The 27058-nt window shown below is 42.9% G+C and overlaps 1 long non-coding RNA gene across 1 annotated transcript in view; it reads left to right on the top strand.

The window, feature by feature from the left end:
- The window catches only part of LOC134935330 (uncharacterized), a 173617-nt gene that overhangs the window by 86876 nt on the left and 59683 nt on the right, over positions 1–27058 (top strand). The window contains exon 2 of the long non-coding RNA XR_010180060.1: positions 4159–4278. This is a non-coding gene — a long non-coding RNA (uncharacterized LOC134935330). The remainder of the gene's footprint in view (positions 1–4158; positions 4279–27058) is intronic.

The raw sequence follows: 27058 nt of genomic DNA, 5'->3' as shown, positions 1-27058 counted from the left end.
AATATTGAAGTCACCCATGATGATTGTGGAGATGTTAGAGGATAAGAAGAGAGGGAGCCAGGCAGAAAAATCTTCCAAAAATTGTTTGGGGTGCCCAGGTGGGCGATAGATAGCTGCAACACACATAGAGAAAGGAGAGTAAACCCTGATGGAATGTACTTCAAATTATGTAAATGTGAGTGATGGAACCTGTGGTAGAACAGTGTATGCAAAAAATTGGGATAGTAATAGTCCAACTTCACCTCCTTTATGGTTACCAGGCCTGGAGGTGTGTGTGAAGTTGAGACTACTATGTGCCAGTGCTGCATGGGAGGCTGTGTCTGATTGTGTGAGCCAGTTTTCTGTTATAGCCAGAAGATTGAATTTTGTAGATATAAAGAGGTCATGGATGGATGTTAATTTGTTACAAACAGAGCGTGCATTCCATAAGGCACATTTTAGTGATCTGAAGGGTGATGGAATACATGTGATGTTTATGAGGTTAGCTGGATTTCTATGTTGCTGTGAATCAGGTGAATGTGAGCGATGCAAGCGGTTGGGTCCTGTATTTGGTGAAATGTCACCAGCTATCAGAAGCAGAAGAGAGAGATAAATGTGGGTGTCAGAGGTTTGTGAAAGTTTTTTTATGGTGAGAGGTTGTAGATGTTATTGTCAATGAATATAGGGAAGTAAAAAGCTCATGAGTGTTAATAAGAATGGAGTGAATAATTGAGGGGGCAATATGTATAGAGGGGTGAGTTCCTGGGAGACTGAATGATGTAATGGCCTTTATGAATACTCCATGAAGAGCAATGCAGAAAATCAATTTGTGGTACATAGTTTGAGATTAAACCAAAGTTATAAAGGCTTAGAGTGTAAGGTTTCACTTGTTAAAGTTAAAAGTTCAGGTTCCTGTTTACTGGTGTTGTTCCGCTGTATGTTAACTGAGCATGACAGAGCAAAATGACAAACAGGTATGTACAGTCACATGCAACTCACAATATAACTGGTTTTATACAAAATTGGTTGCATTTTCTTCAAAGAGGTCATGAGGATTATAGTTTGAAAGATATGTACATATGCTTAAATGCACAGACGATTTTGATTGAGGATGATAGGAATGGTGGTTGTTTTGTTGCAGTATTGGTTGGATGTTTCCCTCTGTTTTCATCCTGTTTAAGTCCTGGGTAAGTCTATATCGTAATATTTTCTTAACCCTTTTAAAACAACCCTTCTAAGACAACCCTGTTCAGCCAGGCTGTTCTGCCTAGCATCTTTCCTTAAGAATGGTAAGTCTCCATGAGTGTCTGATAATTGCAATCAAGGCCTAACATCCCTCCTCCAATTACAGAGCATGCAATAAAACTCAATTAAAACAAACACTAAGATAGGAGTTTACCAACTATTTTAAAGTTGAAATAAAGTATCATCCTGGAGTACATATAATATAATAAAAATATCACTGCAGCATGTATACTCTAAGCAGACCCAAACTCCAAATGATGAGTGTAGATTACCTAGTATAATAAAAATATCACTGCAGCATGTATATTCTAAGCAGACCCAAACTCCAAATGATGAGTGTAGATTACCTGCAAAGAAAGGAGAGTGAAACAGTATTATGACATCTGGTCAGGCCTAAAATAATTATCTAAAAGCTTTGACCACTCTACCATGACTAAATCTGATACAGTAACCATCAACAGAATGGTGGAGGATTATTTTAATGACAATGTAATAATTAGCATGTCAGAAAGTCCCTTTGACTACTGGGAGGAAAATAAAACAATCTGGAGCCCTTGCACAAAGTAGCTTTGAGTTTAATTAAGCTGATCATCAAATGTGTACTCAGAAAGAGTGTTTAGCTCAACTATGAGCTTTGTGAGCAATTGCATACTACTTCCTAGTAAAGTGAAAATGCTGATGTTCATGAAAATTAACTACAAATTCCAAAAATTAGACCTTTCTGACAAATTACATCACAGTACTGGGACTTAAATGGTGGATTCCAGTGGGAATGATCTGCTATTGTGTGATGATGACATTAACACTGATGAGGGTGAGTAATTGAGGAGGATTGACATGTTCCAACTGTAGAGATGATTAACAACAATGTTAGCTGCCTTAAGGCCATTGGTAGTTTGTATTCTGGAGGCCTAAACAAACCAAGTACTTCAGACACAATCGTGGCAGTCCCTGTTGCTTGGTTTGTTAAACTGTGCATGTCCTTTTTAATATACAACATATGGATGGCCGGGAATGGCCCAAGGACAATTCCATCTTGCACCACTTTTATGTTTTTATGGGCTGTATTTTTGGGAAACCTTGGGGAAGGTCTTTTTTGCATAGACAAACACTAATTTGAACCACATTGTTAACCAGATATACATGATTGTTAAACAGATATACATGCCGTGTGTTTGTGCCACTGCTCTTTTGCTTAGTTTAGCCAGCCAGCTTTTGGCTAATATTGGTGAACAAAATTGTGAGCTGTGAGGTGGTCAAAATTGTCTGGAAATGAATGTTATTGAGGTTAGTAATACTGTATAAATAAAAACAGACTCAAATTACATGGTTTAGAAGTTTTTAGCAATCTTTATAAAAAAAATAAATCCAGATCTAAAACCAAAACACGTGAGGGTGATTGTGGCAAAAAAACAAAAAAAAAACATTGAGAATGATTTTTGGCAAAACCAAAACAAGGGGTCCGTGCACATCTCTATACCTTAGATTACTTGATGGTCGTTATACTATACTAACTAATCCTTTAAAACACACATATTATGATATATGCCTTACAAATATTCCCAGTGGGAAGAATTAAAATGACACACAATCAAGTTAACAGTGACATAAATGTCATTTGTTTTTATATATCCGTCAGCAATTCAATATTGTGAATAAAAAGCTTCCTATGTTTTCCTGTGCTTACATAGTAAACTATTTAACGTAATTTCCTTCTCATAAACACTAATAAACGTGACACAGATAGATGATAGTCACTTCCTCTGTTCCTAGGTTGGCTAAACAAACTGCTATGTTATGTCTGTCACAGACCACATTAATCAGCCTGGAAGTTTTGTCTATTTAAACCACTTGTTTACAGTACTGATGATGCTGTATGAAGAACACCTACATGTCTAGATGTGCCTAATTGTGAGAAAAGCATCTCGGAAACACTGCTTCCAAATTAGTTACACAACATTGCTGACTAAGAAGCATTAATAACAAATGCCCTCTCTATATCCTATCTCCTTGTTTAACACAAAACCATGTCTGCATTTCCCCATAGTACAACAATGGAGAAAAAAATATCTCCAGAGAGGTCATAACAGTTATTTTGAAGGTTTGATTCTTCCATGCTGGGAAGTGACGTGATGTTTAACTGGAATATTTGTTAAACTTTCTTGAGAGTTTAGCGAAAAATATTTTCATTTATTTTCACATTTATGTCTTAATTTATTAGATTATTTTCTTGTTCTTGAGCAAATCCAGCATTTACTGTCCAATTATATTGTGCTCTAAACCCCAAAGACAGATGTGCTGTTTAGTCATGCCTCAAGGTTCATTAAATGCACTTCAGCACATGGTGGAGTCTAATTCTTAATTTGTATGGTTTTAGACCAAAGAAAATGCTATAATCCATGGATTGATTGTATTTTATATGTGTGCACAAGCTGTACAGCAGGGCTTCTTCAACAACATAGAGGTAATAGCAAATATGTACAGTATCATCTCCCATAGCTGAAAATCATATACTACTTTTGTAACTGCTAAAGAATTTTTATGATCAAATAACTAGTAAGCGGTAATTTGATAATGTAGTTTTGTGATATGCAAGCTTTTCAATCAGTGCAAACAGCATTACCTAGCGCATTTGTGCTATTTGTTATCACCTTAGAAACCGTTAAACACACACATAGCAACAAGAGAATTGTAAGCAGTCCAGCCAGCGCCCAGGAATAAACCTCATTATCTTCTATTTGTATGTTTGTGGATGACTCCTACGCTTTTTGAATTTCAAGTTGAGTCTATTTTATATATTATACAAATACATTTTATTTGTCTTTTCATTTAAGAAAATCAAACATATAGTACATTGAAATAAATATACAGTATGTAAAAAGAAAAAACAACAAAAAAGCAGCACGTTTGTAATTTTTATATGTTATTTCCTAGTGCAATACATTATGTCCCTGTTCAAGGAATAATTGAGACTGTGAAAGTCCCAAGAACATACAATCTTCCGTGGAATCAGAAGAAGGCTGATGGAGATTAATCAACAGACACTGACGTTTGGTATGTGGAATTTAGAAGAAAAGGACTAGTATGGTATTATGACCGGTATTAAAACATGTTTTAAGGGGTCACTTAATATTCCTTTTAACACAAGGTTCAGTTATGGCATTAGATATGGTTGGGATATACTAATATGTAATTTTAGTATAGACGTCTGCCAGACATTTTTTTCCACAATAACATATGGTATAACATATGTGATTGCAGCACCTAAAACTTTGTTAGTGCTCAAGTGTTTAATTTTGCACTGCGTAATTATGCTTACAATATATGGTAAACAAGTCAAAGTTTTGCATTTAGGGTCAGATTTAATTACCCATGTTAATTACAGCATGAAGAAAAGTGCTCTTAACTTAGGACTTTTAAGCATGGAGCTATTCTATGAGTCCTTTACCTAACTGTAAATCTGTGGCTAACATGCGTTAATCCATAGATACGTGCTCACAGCTATGGGGTAACGCTTTTGTGTCATCCGTGATGAGAGCAGAAAGTCCTACTTACCGCAAATTTGTGTTCTATCCCCCCTGAGGCTGGAACAGAAATCCCCGTTAAGTGCATCCTGCGGGCAGCCATAGAATGCAACTGAACAGCCACGGCCATTGCTATAAGCCTGTGGTAATTAGTGCAGCTACTTAATTGAATATGGCCCTTGGCTGGCTATCTCAATTGGATTCCCTAGTAAAATCCACAAGTTAATTTTTTTCTAGGAAATTAAAGCTAATATCTGTACTCACATCATCTCTGAATATTAATAAGTCTAAAGAAATGCCTGTTTCATGAAACTTACTAACATGTCACTTTTAATCATTGGAGAAATCGTAAACCTTGTGTGAAAATTTGCCAGAAATGCATGTGTTTTCTTTCATGCTATTTGATCTTGTTTATTTGCAAACATTTTTCTTAGCTGTAAGTTCTAAAGACAGTTCAGGTCTTTTTTGATGATCTCTTAATGCAGCGGTGTAAAATAATCAGCCCTCAGGCCAAGGATCTAAGGAATAAGAAGACATGTACCAGTCTGATGGTGAGCCTGATTGCATCAGCGTATGGGTTATGCAAATAACCAGGTACCATAATGTGTACATGATCATGGGACCTTTACTAACAGAGTATGGATGTCATTGCCAGGAGCATTTAGTGGTGAAGCAAGCAAAGAAAAGGTATGGTTCCCAAAGACTGGCGTATAGTGGAAGTAGTGCCTATATTCAAAAAGGGAAGTAAGCTGAAACAGGTAATTATAGACCAGTTAATCTTACATCTATAGTGGGGAAAGTGTTGGAAGGTATTCTAAGAGATAGTATTCAGAAGTTCCTTGAAGTCAATAAGGTCATTAAAAGGAATCAACATGGGTTTATGAAGAACAGATCCTGTCAAACCAACTTACCTGGCTTTTATGAAACAGTAAGCGCAAACCTAGATCAGGGTAAAGAGGTGGATGTAATCTTTTTAGATTTTGCCAAAGCATTCAACACTGTACCACACATGAGACTTATCTACAAGCTACAAGAATCAGGGCTAGGAAGCACAATATGCACTTGGGTCAAAAACTGGTTAGATAATAGGGAGCAGCGCATTGTGGTTAATGGATCTTTTTCAACTTGGACTGAAGTACTAAGTGGTGTGCCGCAATAGTTTCATTAACGACCTAACAGAAGGTCTAGAGAGGATGGTGTCAATTTTTGCAGATGATACCAAATTGTGTAAAGTTATAAATGCGGAGGGGGATGCTGAGTCGCTTCAGAATGACTTAGTTAAATTAGAAGCTTGGGCAGCAAAATGGAGAATGTGCTTCAATACAGACAAGTGTAAGGTAATGCACTGTGGTAACAAGAACAAAAATAACACCTACCTACTAAATGGGGTAAAATTAGGGGATTCTGTACTGGAAAAGGACTTAGGTGTCCTCATAGATAGCAAACTAAGCAGTAGTACCCAAAGTAGGACTACAGCAAAGAAGGTTAATAAGATATTAGCATGCATAAAACAGGGAATTGATGCTAGGGACGAGAGTATTATACTCCCGTTATATAAATCACTTGTGAGGCCACACCTTGAATACTGTGTACAATTCTGGGCACCTTACTACAAAAATGATATCCTGAAGCTAGAAAAGGTTCAAAGGCGGGCGACCAAACTAATTAAGGGTATGGAGACGCTGTAATACGAGGAAAGGCTTGCAAAACTAGGCATGTTTACACTGGAAAAGAGGAGATTAAGAGGGGACATGATCAACATTTACAAATATATAAGGAGACAATATACAGATCTTGCGCAGGACCTGTTTTTGGTTAGATCAACACAGAGAACTCGTGGACACTCGCTCAGGTTAGAGGAGAGGAGATTCCGCACATAACGGCGTAAAGGCTTTTTTATGGTAAGGACGATACGTGTTTGGAATTCCCTGCCTGAGGGAGTTGTAATGGCCGACTCAGTCAACACCTTTAAGAATGGGTTAGATAAATTCCTAATGGATAAGGATATCCAGGGTTACGGGGCATAGTCACGCACTATGGTTATTATAAAAAAGAGGGGTAAAACGTAACGGCAGTCATCAACTTCAGTCAAAATTTTATACAAAATAATCGTGCATAGGAGACCACAAATAGGTTGAACAATTTTCTTTTTTCAACCTTAGATACTATGTTACTATGATCATTTTGGTGCTTGTAATAAACTTGAGCGTTTCCATAAGGGTAAATGATGGTGAAATAAGGGAGCACCCAAAGCATCATAACTCTAAAGAAGCATGGCACCCTTATATGTCTCTCTAGACCATTTTTTGCCCTCAATATTGTATCTGTATATAGAGGAGGTATTCTGCCAGTAATTAATGATATTCCAATTTTTTTTATAGTGACATACTGTCCATAAGACATAAAAATTAGGTAAACAATGAATGAAAAACAGCATGCAGATATGGGCATCTTCCTATATTTTATTTCCACATATCTGTCATTACATTGGACAATAAATAATCACTTTCTAAAGAGTATGGAATGTATACATTACACATCACAGGCAACTGTCACAATGAAGGTCAGTTAAAAATAGCAAAATATATTGCATATTGGGCCTTATTCATGTTTGTTTGCAAACAAAAAAAATATCAATTGGGCAAATCCATATTACACTGCAGGTGGGACAGATGTAACATGTGCAGAGAGATTTAGATTTGGGTGGAGTGTGTTCACACTGAAATCTAAATTCCACTGTAAAAAATTGAGCAGCCAGTATTTACCCTTCACAGAAACAATATAACCCACCCAAATCTAAATCTCTCTGTACATGTTACATCTGCCCCACCTGCAGTGCAACATGGTTTTGCCCAATTGCTAACTTTTTTGGTTTGCTAACAAACCTGAATAACCCCCATAAGTTGTTATCCTATTGCTGAAATGCTCCACTTCACACATACCGGAGTGCCGAGTGAGAATCACCGCGTACCACAGAATCACTGTGTACCACAGAATCACTTCTCCACAGCAGGGCCTCTAATGCTTTTTTTTTGTTTTGGGCCATCTAATGCCTTTTTGACACCGGCACACCTAACAAAGCACGATTGTCTATATTCTGGATTTTGGAACTACCCCGCAAAACATTCTACTCATTTACTATGGTTGTGAAATATGTTTATCTGCCCCTCCACTTTAGAATGTAAGCTCTCATGAGTAGCGCCCTCTTCCCTCATGTGCTTATCCTTTTCTTACTTTAATAGTCCTCAACTGCCCAAATCCTGCAGTTTTTTGGCCACCTTGAAACTTATCTCTATGTCGTCTACTGGTGTAGTTATGCTTAGTTACCCTGTTCTTGTCCTATATTGTCTTCAACTGTAAGTTACTGTTTTCCTGTTTTGATTATGTGCATATGTACTCTGTAATTGGGCTCTAAAGAACCCTTGTGGCACCATATAAATAAAGGATAATAATAATTATAATTATAATAATAATAATAATAATAATAATAAAAGCAGTCTAATTTTCAGCAAAATAACAAGTTCATTTGCATTGAGAAAATGCTCTGCAGTACTCCATTAAACAAAGAAAGATTTCTTTATTATTATTCTTTGCAGAAATGTATCCTTCCTGAGCAGATAGCATCTTCAGTTGGTATTCATGATTCATGTAGGATATCACATGGTTCGGAAGAAACCAGTTTGTGTAGGAATATAACAAATGTCATCATCATGCAACAGAGATTCAACCAGACTTGTGCCACCCCCTGCCCTCTGCATCTCTCAGCCACAACATCATCTCCCACCTGCATCTCTCAGCCACACCATCATCTCCTCACTGGATCTCTCAGTCACACCATCATCTCCTGCCTACGTCTCTCAGCTGCACCATCATTTCTTCCCCGCATCTATCAGCAAAACCCTCATCTCTTCCCTGCATCTCTCAGCCACACCATCACCTCCCTGAGTCACCTTTAAGCACACCATCATCTCCTCTGAGTCGTCTCTAGAGCCACACCCTTATCTCCTCCCAATGTTGTATCAGCCACACCATATCCCCCTGCATCTCTCAGTCACACCATCATCTCCTCCCTATGTTGTCTCTCAGCCACACCATCATCTCTCACCTGCATCGTCTCTAATCTCCACCATCATCTTCCACCTGCATCTCTCTGCCATGCCATCATCTGCCGTCTGCATTTCTCCCCATTCCCCTCACTTTGTGGATCTCAGCCTTCCCCCTTCACTGTGTGTCTCTCAGCCTTCACAATGTCTCCCAGCCTCCCACCCTTCACTCTCTGACTCTCAGCCCCCCACCCTTCACTCTGAATCTCTCAGCCTGCCCCTTCACTCTGTGCCTCTCAACCTGCCCTCCCCTTCACCCTGTGCCTCTCAGTCTCCTAAACTTCACTCAGTGTTTCTCAGCCTGCCCTCCTTTACTCTTTTCCTCTGGGCCTACCACCCTTCACTTTGTGCCTCTCAGCTACCCCATTCACTCTGTGCCTCTCAGACTTCCCTTCAGTCTGTGCCTCTCAGCCTCCCCCTTGTCTCTCAACCTGCCTACCATTCTCTCTCTGTCTTTCAGCCTTCATCTCTATTGTCTCCCTGCATCTCCCTTTAACTCTGAGTCTTTCAGCCTGCATCTCCCATCATTCTATGTCTACCAGTATCATCCCCAACCTCTCTCTCCCCTCTCCTACTTCCGTTCACTGGTAGCCGCACTCTCCTTTATGACAGTGAGTCAATGGACACTATTAACATCAGGCAGACACCACTCTTTTGCAGCAGGAGTCAGACAGGGCAGGGAGCATGGGTGTGATGTAATGCCAGCATCATGCTCCCACCTCCTGCCAGCCTTGGCAAGGAGATAGGTGGTGGTAAGCAGTTCACAGGGTGCAAAGTGTGTGGTGGGCATTACCTGCATACTTGCACCACTGGTGGTAATGGATATCTACATTAGGGTGTGCCTGTGCACACCAGGCACACTCCATGTGCACACCTATGCTTGCAGACAGTGTCATATTGCCAGAAAATGCATGCATTTCAGTGTAATTATAAGACTACCTTCTTATTTATTGCTCTAAATCCTACCTAACCTCACTTTTCTATGTCTTGCTTTTTTTCCTTCATGTTCAATACCCCTATACACAATTGTTGGCTACCACTTCTGACACACATCTCTTTGTTGCTTCCGCTTTAATGAACCTCCATGTTGGAATACAATTGTCATGGTGTGTGGTTCGTGATCCAAGGGAGGTTCTTTAGGCTGGACTGATGAGTAGAAATGAAAACTGGGGGGCCTGATAGGATTTTTACATATAGACCAGCATGGATCATCAAGTGGGGACAAATCTGGACAACAATGGTTATTGAAACAGTGATCTGAAACCCACCAGCCAGCCCCTGGAATCATTGATGAAAACTCAGGTTCTGGCCTGAACCCCAGAAACCTGAAGCAGGAAACCTCAGCCAGGAACTCATGGAATGAACTAAAGAAAACTTAGCAAACTGTAACTAGACTGGAATGCCATAATTTGCACATTTCCCAGAAGTTTACGCTGGGCAGCTGAGTTATATTCCCTATGTTCCCACAAACCAGGACCCATACCTCAGTACCCAGGGCTGGGCCAGCCACAAGAAACCCATCAAAGGCCTCAGTAACCAATCAGGGCCGTAAGTAGTGGTGTGCTAGCAGTGACTTTTCCAGAGTGCAAATGCACTGTGGGCGCAGTACCACCAGCAGCATCCACACGACAACGCTCCTGCCGCACTGTCACTGCTGCCATATTTTCCCAGCTACTGCTGCTCACACTGGCAGCCAGTAGGCTCTTGTTCCTCCTATGCTCCACCCCTCCCGAGTCCCAATGTCCTTTGTTGTGAAAGGCCGGCAGGTGGAAGTAGCAGCTCCAGATAGCAGCAGCTCCAGATGCTTACGTAAGTATAACAGACACACACACACACACACACACACACACACACACACACACACACACACACACACACACCCTGTTGTAAAAGGTGGCTATACCTTTGGCATGCACTGTCCCTGTTTTAATTATGGGGGTGGCACCAATTTTATTTCTGGCACAGGGCACCAAAATGTCTAGTTACAGCTCTGCAACCAACCAATGAAACCAGGAGTAAAAAAACAACACCATCAATGATACCGCTGATCGGCCAATAATTAGCATCTGTCTCAGAAGCTGGTAATGTTTTGATAAATTCTTGCTGAGAGACAAGCAAATGTTAAGTACTGGTAGTGTAGATAGTGAGTCAACTTGTGGGAACCTGCAATGATCAGGTGACAAAACACTAGAAGTGCTGTAAAACAGACTGGAACAGTGAATACTGGAAGTAACAGGAGCACTGCATACTGCTAATAGCAGAGGTGCTGAATTCTAGCCACAGGAGAGAACTGGATACAGGTTCATAATAGGATTAGTGGCACCAGCAGGTGACAGAGGTACTGGAAGCAGGTTGTTAACAGAAGCAATGTTATGAGCCACGGCTGTGGCTCATTCCTGTTTTGCCTTTTTGGTTATGTATTTTATGTTATACTTCTGTTTCTGTTCCCCGTGGGTGTCATGGGGTGTTCGGAGCCCACCCTTAAAGAGAGGGTACTGTTATGAACCACAGGTAGTGGTTCATTCCAATTTTATGTTTATAAGTAGTCTTGCAGGCCAGGATTTCCCGTTGCTCTGGTTTAAGAAGATTCTTGTTTGCTGCCAGTGGTGATTCTGTGTGATTGCAGCTTGTTCCCATGTGTTCAGCCTCACCTGTCTGTTGATTGCACCTCTCAGTTGTGCAGCAGGGCAGCTGCACGACATAATTAATTAAGACTCTCTGTTATATGCTGGCTCAGTGCAATTCACAGACGCTGGTGATATTTCCAGATTTCCAGGTTTCCTGGGTTCCAGAGTTCTTGAGTTCTGAGGTAGTCCCTGCCAGTTCCTGAGCTCCTGTCTAGCAGTGTCTGTCTAGCTGCTTTGAGTGTCGGTTCCTGTGTCGATTCCAGTGTCGATTCCAGTGTCTGATCCTGTGTCCTGCTGTGAAGCCTGTGGCTTTGTCTGTGCCTGGTCGAATATCTGGCTTCTGTTAGGCGCCGAGGGTCCGCCCGTCAGTGCGGCCCGGCGCCTAGCAACTAGGGACGCCGCAGGCAGACAGCCGCCGGCTCCCTAGCAACGCTAGACGCCGGGCGCACGGAGCCGCTCAGACCCTAGCAACGGGGACGCCACGGTCAGACCGCGTTCCCCGTTGCTGGGTCTTAATTAATCAGTGCTTGTGTATTCTGGCCGTGCAGCATGCAGCTGCACGGCATCATTATGTGATTACCCTGTCTGGATCATGATTGGAGGGCTCCCAAATTTAAGCACTCTCAGGACTTCTCACAGACGCCGGTGATAGCTTCCTGTTTGCTGTGTCAGTTACAGAGAGTTTCCAGTCCTGCTCAACCCGGTTGTTCCTGTCCTCAGTTATCCAGTACTCGGAATTTGTCATCTATTCCTGGAGTCCGACCGAGCACCTTTAACATCCTGTGGTGTTCGTGAGTCGCGGCGTAGCCGTGTGTTGCGGCTTGACCGCTACTATTTATTATTTAGTTTATTGTGTTCCGGAGCTTTTGCGGAGGATTCCGCTCCCACAAATCCACTCTGGTATCCAGCGGTGCTGGATAGGAGTAACGGATCAGTGGATCTTTGGTTGTCCTTTTCCCTGGCGGTTTGTCCGCACATACTTTTGGTTTAAGTTAGATAGCTTGTAACCCCTGGCCTGGTTGCTTAGTCAGAGGGCCCCTTGTTATCACCCTGTCTCGGATTTCCCTTTGTCTCCCATTAAGACCTGAGGGGGCATCGGGGTTGGGCAGACATAATCCGCCCTTCGAACGCGGCTGCCATGGGCTCAAGCAACCATAGTCTCGCAGGGGATTTCTGATAACACGGGCGAGACAACGGAGTTAGGGCGCCAGGGGTTACTAGGCTTTCCTGCTCCCGTACCAGCATATCCTTCCAGTACTCAGACCTCTGCCATAAAGATCTCCTCTGGTCTGGAGTACGGGAATCATAACATTATCACCGGCCTAACTAAAATTTAAAATTAAACAGGAGTTAATTTTTTCCCTTATTCTGTTGGGAGATTTGTCAGCCTCATGAATCCCTCCGGTGTTGGGCCAAATCCTGGCCAGCTTTTAGTTAGCCAGATTCAAGAGCTTACTCAGATGGTTCAAGATCTGTCCCTTCGGGTGAGGTCACAGGAAGATCTGTTACGGACTTCCCCGAGGGTCATTCCTGAACCAAAAATGCATCTGCCTGACCGTTTTTCTGGGGATAGAAAGCAGTTTTTTAATTTTAAAGAGTCTTGTAAACTGTATTTTCATTTAAGACCAGTCTCCTCAGGTACGGAATCTCAGCGGGTAGGAATTATTATTTCTTTGCTACAGGGGGATCCTCAGACCTGGGCTTTTGGCTTAAAGACAGACGATCCGGCTTTATTGTCTGTAGACGCCTTTCTGGGGTCTTTAGGGCTATTGTATGACGACCCTGATAGAGAGGCATCCGCCGAGAGTCAGTTGCGTGCTCTCAGACAGGGTAGGAATCCCGCAGAGATTTATTGTACGGAGTTTCGCCGTTGGTCGAACGACTGTGGATGGAATGACCCAGCCCTGCGCAGTCAGTTTCGCCTCGGCTTATCCGAGTCTATAAAAGACAGTCTCCTTCAGTATCCCGCTCCTGAGACGCTCGATAAACTCATGGAGCTCTCTATTAAGATTGATCGTCGTCTCAGAGAGCGGAGGGCTGAAAAAGGAGCATCTGTCGGGTCTTCTCCTTGTGTTTTTTCCATTCCTGTGGACATAGAGGAGCCCATGCAGATAGGCCTCTCCAAACTGTCTCCTGAAGAAAGAACCAGAAGGCAAAATTCTGGTCTTTGTTTATACTGTGGGGGTAAGGGACATTTTGCCCGTAGTTGTCCGAACAAGTCGGGAAACGCCTCGACCAAGTGAGTTGTGAGGGGGTTCACTTTGGTCTGCAGCTTATCTCCTCAAATAATTCACTGTTGGTTCCAGCTAAAGTTTCCTTTGGCAGCCTCTGTTCCTCGGTCTCGGCTTTTGTGGACAGTGGAGCTGCAGGGAACTTTATGGATTTAACATGGGCTAAGGCCTTAGGTATTCCTCAGTTAGCCTTGGGTAGGTGTATCACCATGCATGGTTTAGATGGGAGTCCCTTGTCCAATGGGGTTATTTCTCTCTGTACACCTCCTGTTCTACTTTCGGTAGGAGCTCTGCATTCTGAAAAGATTGAGTTTTTCCTTACCCATTGCCCAGCAGTTCCTGTGGTTCTGGGTCACCCTTGGCTGGCCTTTCATAATCCCATCATTGATTGGCAGTCGGGGGAGATCTTACAATGGGGTACCATCTGTAATAAGGAATGTATTACGCTTCCCATCAGAATAGCTGCTGTCATTCCCGCACCCATTCCTGTGGAATACCAGGATTTTGTTGATGTATTTTCCAAGGGCAATGCGGATATTCTGCCTCCCCATAGGCCTTATGATTGTGCTATCGAGTTAATTCCTGGTGCCACTTTGCCTAAGGGAAGGTTATATGCATTGTCCGGACCTGAAACTGTGGCCATGAATGAGTATGTTAAAGAAAGCCTAGGGAAAGGATTTATCAGGCCATCTAAATCCCCTTTAAGTGCAGGCTTCTTCTTCGTGGAGAAGAAGGATGGATCACTCAGACCTTGCATTGACTTTAGAGCCTTGAATAAAATCTCAGTAAAGAATACTTACCCTTTGCCGCTGATTTCTGTCCTCTTTGATCAGCTACGTTCGGCTGTGATTTTTTCTAAGATTGACCTGAGAGGAGCATATAACCTCATCAGAATCAAGTCAGGGGATGAGTGGAAAACGGCATTCAGTACTCAATCAGGCCACTATGAGTATCTGGTTCTGCCATTCGGCCTGTCCAACGCTCCGGCAGTTTTCCAGGATCTCATAAACGATGTGCTCCGTGAATTTCTTGGAAGATTCGTTGTAGTCTACTTAGACGATATTTTGATATATTCTGACTCTATTGAACAACATGTTACCCAGGTGCGTCAGGTTCTAAAAAAATTACGTGAAAATCACCTATATGCCAAGCTGGAGAAGTGTGAATTTCATGTCACGGAGGTATCCTTTTTAGGGTACATTATTTCCCCTCGGGGATTCTGTATGGAACCAAAGAAGCTCCAAGCCATCCTTAGTTGGGCGCAACCCACCAATTTAAAAGCAATTCAGCGCTTTTTAGGGTTTGCGAATTACTATAGAAGATTTATTCACTCTTTCTCTGACCTAGTTGCTCCCATTGTGGCACTGACTAAAAAGGGAGCAGATCCTACCAACTGGTCACGTGAAGCGGAGTTATCTTTTCAGGCCTTGAAACAAGCCTTTGTCTCAGCCCCGGTCCTCAGACATCCCAACCCAGAATTGCCTTTCATTGTTGAGGTTGATGCCTCGGAGGTTGGAGTAGGGGCTATCCTATCTCAGAAGGATCCGGATTCCCTGGAATTACATCCTTGTGCCTTTATGTCCAAGAAATTCTCATCTGCTGAATCCAACTACGATGTTGGTAACCGGGAATTACTGGCTATTAAATGGGCTTTTGAGGAGTGGAGGCATTGGCTTGAAGGAGCCACTCATACCATTTCAGTTTTGACTGATCACAAAAATCTTCAATACATTGAATCAGCTAAACGGCTGAATGCCCGGCAAGCTCGTTGGGCTTTATTTTTTACTCGTTTCAAGTTCATTATCACCTTCAGGCCAGGTTCCAAGAATACCAAGGCAGATGCCCTGTCACGCAGTTTTCTTCCAGTTCAAGACAACAGTCCTGTTACTCCCATACTTCCGTCTTCAGTCATTCGGGCAGGTCTCACACAAGATTTATTTACCCAGTTAAAGCAGCTTCAACATCAAGCTCCTGGAAATACTCCTGCTGGTCGTCTTTTTGTCCCCGAGTTTTTGAGAGCAATGGTTTTGACGGAGTTTCATGATAGCAAGGTTGCCGGGCATCCGGGGATCGCTAAAACTTTTGAATTAGTTTCCCGCTCGGTATGGTGGCCTGGTCTTTCCAAAGACATTAAGGGGTTTGTTTTTTCTTGTCAGGTCTGTGCACAGCATAAGGTTCCCCGTTCCTTGCCTATCGGTCAACTTATGCCCTTGAATGTTCCTCTTAGGCCATGGTCTCATATTTCCATGGATTTTGTGGTGGACCTCCCTCTGTCAGCCGGATGCCGAGTCATATGGGTGGTAGTGGACCGTTTTAGCAAAATGGCCCATTTCATTGCTCTTCCCCGATTGCCATCTGCCCAGGGATTGGCAGTCTTGTTCCTCCGCCATGTTTTCAGACTCCATGGGTTACCCACTGATATTGTTTCTGATCGGGGTCCACAATTCATTGCACAATTTTGGAAGTCTTTTTGTGCCTCATTAAAGATGAAATTATCTTTAACGTCTGGCTACCATCCCCAATCCAACGGGCAGACTGAACGTGTTAATCAATCATTAAAACAATATTTGCGTTTGTACTCGGCCAAACTCCAAAATGACTGGTCTGAGTTTCTTCCGTTGGCAGAGTTTGCTTACAACAATGCCTGTCATTCCTCCACCAATGTATCTCCATTTTTTACAGTTTTTGGTTTTCACCCCAGAGCTAATTCCTTTTTTCAACATTCCTCTGTCTCCTCACTGACCTTGACCTCTCATCTCAAACTCATTTGGAGAAAAGTGCACCTGGCTCTCAGAAAAGCGGCATTTCGGGAGAAAAATTTTTCTGACAGGCTCCGGCGGCCGTGCACTTTTAAAGTTGGAGATAGGGTATGGTTGTCGACTCGCAACATTAAACTTCGACAAACCTCAGCCAGATTGGGTCCTAAATTTATTGGACCATTTCATATTATCAAAAAAGTCAATCCAGTGGCTTTCCGGTTACGTTTACCAAAAACTTTACGGATCGGAAATACCTTCCATTGCTCCTTGTTAAAACCATATGTTTCGTCCAGTAGATTTCCTCGCAAGATCTCTCAGGGGAAATCACCAATAGATGTACAGGGTCAGCAGGAGTTCTTAGTGGAGAAGGTTCTCGATTCCAAGTTGTCCCGGGGTCGGCTTTATTTATTGGTACATTGGAGAGGTTATGGTCCAGAAGAAAGGTCTTGGGTCCTGGATGAGGATCTCCATGCCCCGAGGCTCAAAAGGGCATTTTTTCGAGAATTTCCTCAGAAACCTGGCCTTAGGGGTTCCTTGACCCCTCCTCAAGGGGGGGGTACTGTTAGGCGCCGAGGGTCCGCCCGTCAGTGCGGCCCGGCGCCTAGCAACTAGGGACGCCGCAGGCAGACAGCCGCCGGCTCCCTAGCAACGCTAGACGCCGGGCGCACGGAGCCGCTCAGACCCTAGCAACGGGGACGCCACGGTCAGACCGCGTTCCCCGTTGCTGGGTCTTAATTAATCAGTGCTTGTGTATTCTGGCCGTGCAGCATGCAGCTGCACGGCATCATTATGTGATTACCCTGTCTGGATCATGATTGGAGGGCTCCCAAATTTAAGCACTCTCAGGACTTCTCACAGACGCCGGTGATAGCTTCCTGTTTGCTGTGTCAGTTACAGAGAGTTTCCAGTCCTGCTCAACCCGGTTGTTCCTGTCCTCAGTTATCCAGTACTCGGAATTTGTCATCTATTCCTGGAGTCCGACCGAGCACCTTTAACATCCTGTGGTGTTCGTGAGTCGCGGCGTAGCCGTGTGTTGCGGCTTGACCGCTACTATTTATTATTTAGTTTATTGTGTTCCAGAGCTTTTGCGGAGGATTCCGCTCCCACAAATCCACTCTGGTATCCAGCGGTGCTGGATAGGAGTAACGGATCAGTGGATCTTTGGTTGTCCTTTTCCCTGGCGGTTTGTCCGCACATACTTTTGGTTTAAGTTAGATAGCTTGTAACCCCTGGCCTGGTTGCTTAGTCAGAGGGCCCCTTGTTATCACCCTGTCTCGGATTTCCCTTTGTCTCCCATTAAGACCTGAGGGGGCATCGGGGTTGGGCAGACATAATCCGCCCTTCGAACGCGGCTGCCATGGGCTCAAGCAACCATAGTCTCGCAGGGGATTTCTGATAACACGGGCGAGACAACGGAGTTAGGGCGCCAGGGGTTACTAGGCTTTCCTGCTCCCGTACCAGCATATCCTTCCAGTACTCAGACCTCTGCCATAAAGATCTCCTCTGGTCTGGAGTACGGGAATCATAACAGCTTCTTGGTGTCCACCGGTCTGTCATTTGGGATTCTGCCTGTCCTCCAGTTCTGAGAGTCTGTGTCGGCTACATTGGGGGTTCCTGTCCGTTTGCCAGTATTTGTACCGGTTCCGTGACTAGCGGCTTTGCCACGTCCGTCGGCTCAGGCCGCAGTATTCTTTTGTTATAATTTGTTTCTGGTGTTTTGCAGAGGGTTCTGCTTGTGCTGTCACCGCCGGTACACAACGGTATTGTGTCGGCGAGTGGACAGCATTTCCTTTGTTGTTCTTTTCCTTTGGCAGGGTGCCGCACATATATTTAGGTTTAGGGTTGTTAGTAGCCCCTAGCCTTCTGTTTGTTTTAGCTAGAGGTCCCCTTGTTATTATCCTGTCTCGGTTCACGTCTTGTCTCAATCTAAGACCTGGGGGCATCGGAGTTGGGCAGACCTAATCCGCCCTTCAAACGCGGCTGCCGTGGGCCCAAGAAACCATAGTCACTCAGGCGTGAACGGACCACACGGGTGAAACAACGGAGGTAGGGTGCTAGGGGCTATTTCCACACCACACCTCGTTTCAGCGTCACGTTCTGGTGCTCAGGACTCACTACGCAACATCTCCCTTGTTCTGAGCACCAGGAACCTAACATTATCACCAGCCATACAACAAAAAAGAAATAAAACTTTTTCTTTTTTGGCCCAGTCCAGTGTCTTGTCTAGAATCCAGTCTTGTCTAGAATTCAGTGTGCAGAATCCAGTCTGGTGTTTAGAATCCAGTCCTGTCTAGAACTCAGTGTGCAGAATCCAGTCCGGTGTTTAGAATCCAGTCCTGTCTAGAATTCAGTGTGCAGAATCCAGTCCGGTGTTTAAAAATCCAGTCCAGTCTTATCTTGTCTAGAATCTTGTCTAAGAATCTTGTCTAGAATCTTGTCTTAGAATCGTGTCTAGAATCGTGTCTAGAATCTTGTCTAAGAATCTTGTCTTAGAATCGTGTCTAGAATCGTGTCTAGTCTTGTCTAGTTTGAAATCCTCCTATGCCTACTATGCAAGCCCTGCAGGCGTCTCTCTCAGCCCTGAACTCTGCTTTTAGTGCTTTGAAACCTGAGCGGCTGGAAGTTTTGCAGCAATCCTTAAAGCAACTGCAAAATCTTCTGACCAAAATTTTGCTTACTTTGCCAGAAGTTGTTGAGAGTTCCTCCTATAAAGAGACTCTTGCTCACAATATGGTGACAAGTGAATCCTCAGGTTTAATTAGAGAGAAAAAGTTTGAAAGTTTTCTGCGGCCCAGGCTCTCAGAAGAGGAGCGTCTGCGTCGCAGAAACTTAGATTTATGCCTATATTGTGGGGGTTTAGGCCACTATCTGCAGACCTGTGAGTTGCGCAAGCCAAAGTGTGGCGACAAGTCCTGCCCTCTGGCCAAGTTGAGTCAGGATACAAGACCTACTCCTGTCTCTATTGTGGCAGAGGTACTTGTCACACAACCCACACTAAAAAGCACTCTGTCCTATAATTGGGGTCCTTGGGCTAGGGAGCCCCATTATATATTCAGGAACCAAAGGAGAATGTTTCTCTCCTCTCTTGATTTTCCTGTTGAAGCAGAGTTTCAAACCCCTGGAGCGGTACCCGATGCCCAGAGTCCTGGAGCGGTACCCGATGCCCAGAGTCCTGGAGCGGTACCCGATGCCCAGAGTCCTGGAGCAGTACCCGATGCCCAGAGTCCTGGAGCGGTACCCGATGCCCAGAGTCCTGGAGCTGTACCCGATGCCCATAGTCCTGGAGCGGTACCCGATGCCCAGAGTCCTGGAGCGGTACCCGATGCCCAGAGTCCTGGAGCGGTACCCGATGCCCAGAGTCTTTGAGTGGTACCCGATGCTCTAGGTTATAGAGGGACATCGAATATTATAGCTCAGATGTCAATACCAGAATGGGTCTCAGAAGCTGTTACCCCAGGTAGAGACTTGAAAAGCGCAACTCCAGAGAAGGTGTCTAAAACCATAGTTCTAGAAGCAAACCCGAGAAGCAAAACCCCAGAAGGGATCTTTGAAGTAATATCCCCAAGTGGGGTCTCGAGAGACAAAGCCCCAAAGAAGGGTCTAGAGGTCGCTTCCCCAGGAAAGAACTTAAGAGGCATAGCGTTAGTGGAGGTTCTGAAGGTTAAAGCTTCAGCATAAGTCCCGGAAGTCATAGTCCCGGGAGAAGTTTCGATAATTATCGACTCAGAGAGGGAGGCCGACGGCCCGGCCCCAGAAAGGGAGGCCGACGGCCCGGTACCAGTAAAAGAATCCGAGGTGCTGACCCAAGCGCGGGGTTCCCGAAGGCCACTGCCCCAGCGGGGTTCCCGAAGGTCACTGCCCCAGCGGGGTTCCTGAAGGCCACTGCCCCAGCGGGGTTCCCGAAGGCCACTGCCCCGGGTGGGGTTCAGAAAGTCACTGCCCCGGGTGGGGTTCAGAAAGTCATTGCCCCAGGTGGGGTTCAGAAAGTCACTGCCCCGGGTGGGGTTCAGAAAGTCACTGCCCCAGGTGGGGTTCAGAAAGTCTCAGCCTCGAGTAAGGTCAATAGTGACCAGGTCCTAGCAAAGCACTCTAGTCAGTCAGATGGGAAGGAAGCAGATCCTGACTCTGTTGATATCTCAACATCTATAATCTTTGATGGGGACTTAGTCCAATTTCTGGCGCTTTACAAACACTATTACACCATTTTGTTGTTTAGACCATTTCTGGGCATCACTTCAGAGAACCTTGTGCTCTATCTGATATATTCCTTTAGAGGAGAGCCTTTTGAGTGGGCAACCAGCCTAATGAAAGCTGAAGATCCCATTCTTCAGGATCCCCCGGCATTCAGTGATGCAGTTATTAAGAGATATGGTTCCAAAGAAATTGGTTCAGGTTCCTCTAGGTCACCCGTCTTATCTGCTGAGAGTTCACCGTATTCTGTAGATTCGGCACAAGAGTCTCAGCCCGTTGTTTTGACTGCAGGATGTGCTTTTCTCTCTTCTTCTAATAGTAGTACTTTGCCTGAAAGTTCAGCTCCCAAGGCTAAGAAACCAATCTCTGATTTGAACCCAGCCTTGCTGGGATGTACCATCAGTTCAGACAATGTTTGGGGAATTACCTTGGTCAGACCTCAAGAACTTTGTAAAAATAAGAAGAAGAAGAAAAAGAAATGATTATTGACTCTTGCCTTGTTAAAAAAAAAAAGATTTTTTTTTTCTTTCCTTGTCTTGTGTCCAGTGGCCACCGTCTAGGGGGGGGGGGGGGGGGGGGGGGGCACCGTTACAAGCTGTTGTCACAGCTTGTTTCTGTTAGACCAGTGTGTCAGTTTTTTTTTGTATCCCTTGTTTTGGAAAGTCTGAATTTTGGGGTCCTTTGACCCCTCCTCAAGTGGGGGTAATGTTATGAGCCAAGGCTGTGGCTCATTCCTGTTTTGCATTTTTGGTTCTGTTTTTTATGTTATACTTCTGTTTCTGTTCCCCATGGGTGTCATGGGGTGTTTGGAGCCCACCCTTAAAGAGAGGGTACTGTTATGAACCACAGGTAGTGGTTCATTCCTATTTTATGTTTTATAAGTAGTCTTGCAGGCCAGGATTTCACGTTGCTCTGGTTTAAGAAGATTCTTGTTTGCTGCCAGTGGTGAGTCTGTGTGATTGCAGCTTGTTCCCATGTGTTCAGCCTCACTTGTCTGTTGATTGCACCTCTCAGTTGTGCAGCAGGGCAGCTGCACGACATAATTAATTAAGACTCTCTGTTATATGCTGGCTCAGTGCAATTCACAGACGCTGGTGATATTTCCAGATTTCCAGGTTTCCTGGGTTCCAGAGTTCTTGAGTTCTGAGGTAGTCCCTGCCAGTTCCTGAGCTCCTATCTAGCAGTGTCTGTCTAGCTGCTTTGAGTGTCGGTTCCTGTGTCGATTCCAGTGTCGATTCCAGTGTCTGATCCTGTGTCCTGCCGTGAAGCGTTCCTGTCCAGGAATCCTGTGGCTTTGTCTGTGCCTGGTCGAATATCTGGCTTCTTGGTGTCCACCGGTCTGTCGTTTGGGATTCTGCCTGTCCTCCAGTTCTGAGAGTCTGTGTCGGCTACATTGGGGGTTCCTGTCCGTTTGCCAGTATTTGTACCGGTTCCGTGAGTAGCGGCTTTGCCGCGTCCGTCGGCTCAGGCCGCAGTATTCTTTGGTTATAATTTGTTTCTGGTGTTTTGCAGAGGGTTCTGCTTGTGCTGTCACCGCCGGTACACAACGGTATTGTGTCGGCGAGTGGACAGCATTTCCTTTGTTGTTCTTTTCCTTTGGCGGCGTGCCGCACATATATTTAGGTTTAGGCACCAGGAACCTAACAAGCAACAGTTCAAATGAAAACTAAATGAATGTTATTGAGGTTATTAATACTGTAGTAACAAAACAGGCTCAAATTACATGATTTTAACTGTTTTTAGGATTTTTTTTTTATCCCAAGCCAAAACCAAAACCAAACACATGAGGGTGGTTTTGCCAAAACCAGAAAACAAAACTAAAACACCAAGGGAGATTTTGGCAATACCAAAATACGTGGGATTGCACGCATCTACTTTACAGATTTATTGAGGTGTGGCTTTACAAACCACCACCAAAACTGATAAAATAAATAACCAAAATAAAGTAGGGTATCTAGCCTGCATGCAATCTGTCCGGTCAGAATCTAATATACAGTATTAAAGTGGCAATAATTAATATTTAATCAAAGGACCAAAACAAATACATCAATTTGGCATAATTATTTAATGAATTTCTTATGAGGGCAATTTAACATTAAATAGTTAAAAAAAACAATATTTTTTAATCAATGGACAAAATAACATATTAAAAATATTTAAATACCCCAATTATTAGTAAATTAATTAACAGGGGCATTACAATTCTTTACTTAGAACAGATTTAATGATGTAGGAACCAATTATATTAACCTACTGTACAAGTGCCAACATAAAATTACAATATAAACATAATTTTCTATGTCAAAGTTTCTTAAAACGAGGTTCTCAAGGCACCCCAATGGTCCAGGTTTTAGTTATATCCATGGCTCAGCATACATGGTTAAATTGTTAAATTGACTGAGGTACTGTGCTAATTAAGTCACCTGTGGCCAAGCATCAATATACTTAAAACCTGGACCGTTGGGATGCTTTGAGAACCACAGTTGAGAACCTCTTTTTCATCTAAGTAATATTAACTGTCCTTATCAGAGATGTTATCTAATAAAGGAAACTGTAAATCTTAAGAAAAGTAATTCTCACACATATCTAGCTATCTGTGTATATATAAATACTTTGTATTTTGTGATGCCAATACACAATTTTGTTTGACTAAACCCTGGAGTGCCGCCTATCTTTTCCACGATTACCTATACCACGGAGGGCACCCAGGTTCTTTGTATGCTGCATCTAACGAGTGCCGGGCTACCCCACAAACGCTATATATATATATATATATATATATATATATATATACAGGATACATACATATATATATGGCAAATACAACTGACTCATCCTGAACCATAAAGACTAGGAACTTGGCATATGGACAGTAGCTTGCTTTTGTGTTGTAGGCACCCACTATGAAGGGATTTTTCACAATTCCACCCAAAAAGGGGCTAAAATGAGTGAGATGATTATTGGGAATTCCCTCCTCACAGAGGAAAGTTAAGACAGCCCACCCAGCAGGGGCTATAAAGAATGAATGGTGCTGGTGATAACAAGTTGCAGAGTGGGGAGGACACAATGCTCTATTTCTAGACTTCCTTGCCAGTGGCAGTTGCAGAACAGTCCATTATTCAAATAGGGGAGCCACATTAACTGCCACCCCTAAACACTGTCAAACATTGCTGGGTGTGGCTCCCCTAATTAAATAATGGACTGCTCTAAAATTGGCAAGGAAGTCCAGCCTTATGTTTCAGGAGATTTTGTGATGAGTCAGTGGTATTTGTTTTTTTATATATAGATTTCAGATATAATACTTAACAAACCTATTTCCAGTCATAAGAGGATAGTGTCTCAATTATAGGAGGTTAACCTGTCACTTGAACTAAACATTGCCGAACCTCTCAGAGAGCAATAGAAGGAAAGGAGAGATAGATATTTTGACTCTTAAATGCATTAAAGGAAACCTTGATAGTCAGCAACTGCTTATCTGCTGTGTAAAGGCTACCGACAGCTCTACCAGTGACCTTAAGTGTTGTGCAAAAATATTTACCTTTTTACATCAAAGGAGGAGCTCTAAGGAGAGCGAGAAGCTAAGCAAGGAGACCCAGGACCCTTTGTAATAGAGTCAGCCTATCCCTTCAAACCTTACATATTAAACAAACAGTGAGTGGAGCTCGGTCTGTCATCCCTGCATTTACAGCACTGAGCAAGGCAGCATCAGAGGCAGAACGAGGCAGAGAAGGAGGCGGATTATTCTCCTCAGTGGCAGGCTTTTGACAGCATCAATCTGGGGAAGGCCCAACTGTAGGTGCAGCCTGACAAAGATTGCTAGCGACGGGCAGAGCATGTCCTGTTGTAAGTCTATTTGCTGACCTACTGTGCTAAACTAACCAGTTAACTTTAGGTATATCCGGTTGTCCAGACAATAAGACACAGGGACTACAAATTCCCGTACAATAAAATCTGTTTATTGTTTTGGGCGTTTTCATAGAGGGGCACTTTGATGCTACCAGTTCTCAACAACATCATACCACAAGTGAGCCTATTTTAAAAGCAGTATTAAATTTGATTAAACACCATAGCTTGTCATGTCTTTGTGATTATACTTGAAATTCCATAGCAAATCATGGGTATTCAGCTAGTACACTATAATATTTTGTTCCACCCATTGTACTCCATTTTACTCTAAGTAATTGTTATTGGCTAGCCTCCAATGAAAATGTTACTGGATGACAGTCATGGCAACACCATATTGCTAAGACACATCAAAATATAATTCAGTAGGTTTTACTAAGCTAAGAGTGTATTTACAGTATGTTCTAACCAATGCACCTAACTCTGAATGAACAATTAGCTTCAACTTTCTAGAGCAGTGGTTCTCAGCCTCAACCCTCATGCTTTCCAAACAGGTCATGTTTTGAGGACTTCTCTGTGGAATTAGGTGGGATAATAACTGACTCAGCAAAGTAGATTAGCTCAACTGAGCATGATTGAAGAAATCCATAAAACATGACCTGCTGATGGTACTTGAAGGCTGCAGTTGAAAACCACTGGTCTACTACAAAGGTAAAGATTAAAGGCAATTATCTGATTGGTTGTTATGGTTTAGATCCTATGTTAGTGATTGAGCCCTAGAAGTGATAACAATAGAGTGTCAACAAGCTGTCAATTTTCCATTTCCATTTTAGAAAGCTTGAAGAAAGGCTCTTGGAAGTACATGGAAACATGAAAGTACATGAAAGATATTCCCACATCTAAAAAATGTTTTGTTGTACAGTATGTGTTTTCTTGCTGAAAAATAGACAGAACACTTAGCAGGGTAGGCTAAGCATCTTATACCGTACATTGGTGTGCGCCCCTGTAATCAGGCTGTTGACAGAATCCCTCCTGCCATTTAAGTTCAACAACAAATACGTTTAATATACTGTAGACCAAGAATTACATGATTTAAGTTAAAATTGGAATTTCTATAATACTAAATCCCTATTTTGCATACAGTAGTTGCAGATGTTAAAACAGCTGATTATGTAAATGAGACAGAGAAAAACTATTTATTTTAAAATGAGCACATATTCAGCTAGCTTTTTAATTAGAGATTGAGTATAGGCAGTGTGCTTTCTCATAGCCCTTCAACCTTTATTTTAACACGCACTGCTGAGAGAACTAAATTAAGCCTAGCGGGAATCAGGCATTTAAAAGCACAGTACACTTTAAACAAACGTATTATTACCATTTTAAACTATGAAGCCTAATTGTGAATCACTTGAGTTGCACTGCTTCAGTAGTTCTTTAATCATCTCATTAGAGCCCACATGCTAGGATCTCAATGTGAAGGGACTAATGATCTTCATTAGAATGGAAGGGAAAAAAGTGGATGTGTTGTTTCCTAAACTATTTCTGCCACCTATCATAAGTCACATTACTTAGATGGCATGTTTCTGTTAGAAAGAAAGAAATGTGATAAATTGCTAATATGTAATATGCTATAAATACTCATAATAAAGTGAAAATTCTAATGATAATTACCATTTGTAAATTCACTGTGGATTTTCATGTAAAATACTGTAAATTAGGAAATTGCCATTACACTCTAGTATAGTGTTAGGCTATTATTCTTTTCTGCATCTCTGAAATGCATTACACACACACATATATATATATATATATATATGTGTGTGCGCGTGTGTGTATTGTGTGTGTGTGTGTATATATATATATATTTAATTCACAATTAGTAACATTCAATATGTATGGAATGCTGTAACTCCTGAAGACTCAAAACCAAAAACCACTCACAATCTTACAAATAAACTTCTCTTTGACCAAACTGTAGATTAACATGGGTATATCTACAATGTGTGCAGGGTATGCGGTGCCCACACCACATGCCCTGCGCCTATTCAAATTACTTAGCTCTACATCTGTGCCACAGGTATCACTGGGAACATAGTGCCTGTGCCATGTTTCCAGAGATTATTATGATTGTTATTATTATTATTATTACATTTTATTTATAAGGCGCCACAAGTGTTTTGCAACGCCGTACAAAGGACAGTGCAGGGAGACAAAACTTAGCATTACAGTAAATAAATAACAAAATTAGAGTACAGGTAACAAAGAGCACCACAAATCTCAAAACATAATACAGCTAAGATGTAAGTAGCGAGGGAGTAGCCATCGTACTACTTGGGGCTGGTGGCCATAGATGGAGATGAGCCTTGACCAGCAGGAGAAAAAGTGGGTAAAGATGGTCACTGAGTAGTAGAGAGCTGTGAGTGAAATGTGTTGAGAAGAGGTCTTTGACAACAAGAGGAAATAGGGCCCTGCTCTGAAGAGCTAACAATCTAGTGGGAAGGGGCAACAGACAGATGATATGAGGTGCAATCAAGCGGGAGGTAGCCTGATGGCAGT

The sequence above is a fragment of the Pseudophryne corroboree genome, chromosome 6, assembly GCF_028390025.1.
Source record: "Pseudophryne corroboree isolate aPseCor3 chromosome 6, aPseCor3.hap2, whole genome shotgun sequence".
NCBI classification, from domain to species: domain Eukaryota; kingdom Metazoa; phylum Chordata; class Amphibia; order Anura; family Myobatrachidae; genus Pseudophryne; species Pseudophryne corroboree.
The sequence above is the reverse complement of the archived record's forward strand: the minus strand, read 5'-3'. Positions and strand labels throughout refer to the sequence as shown.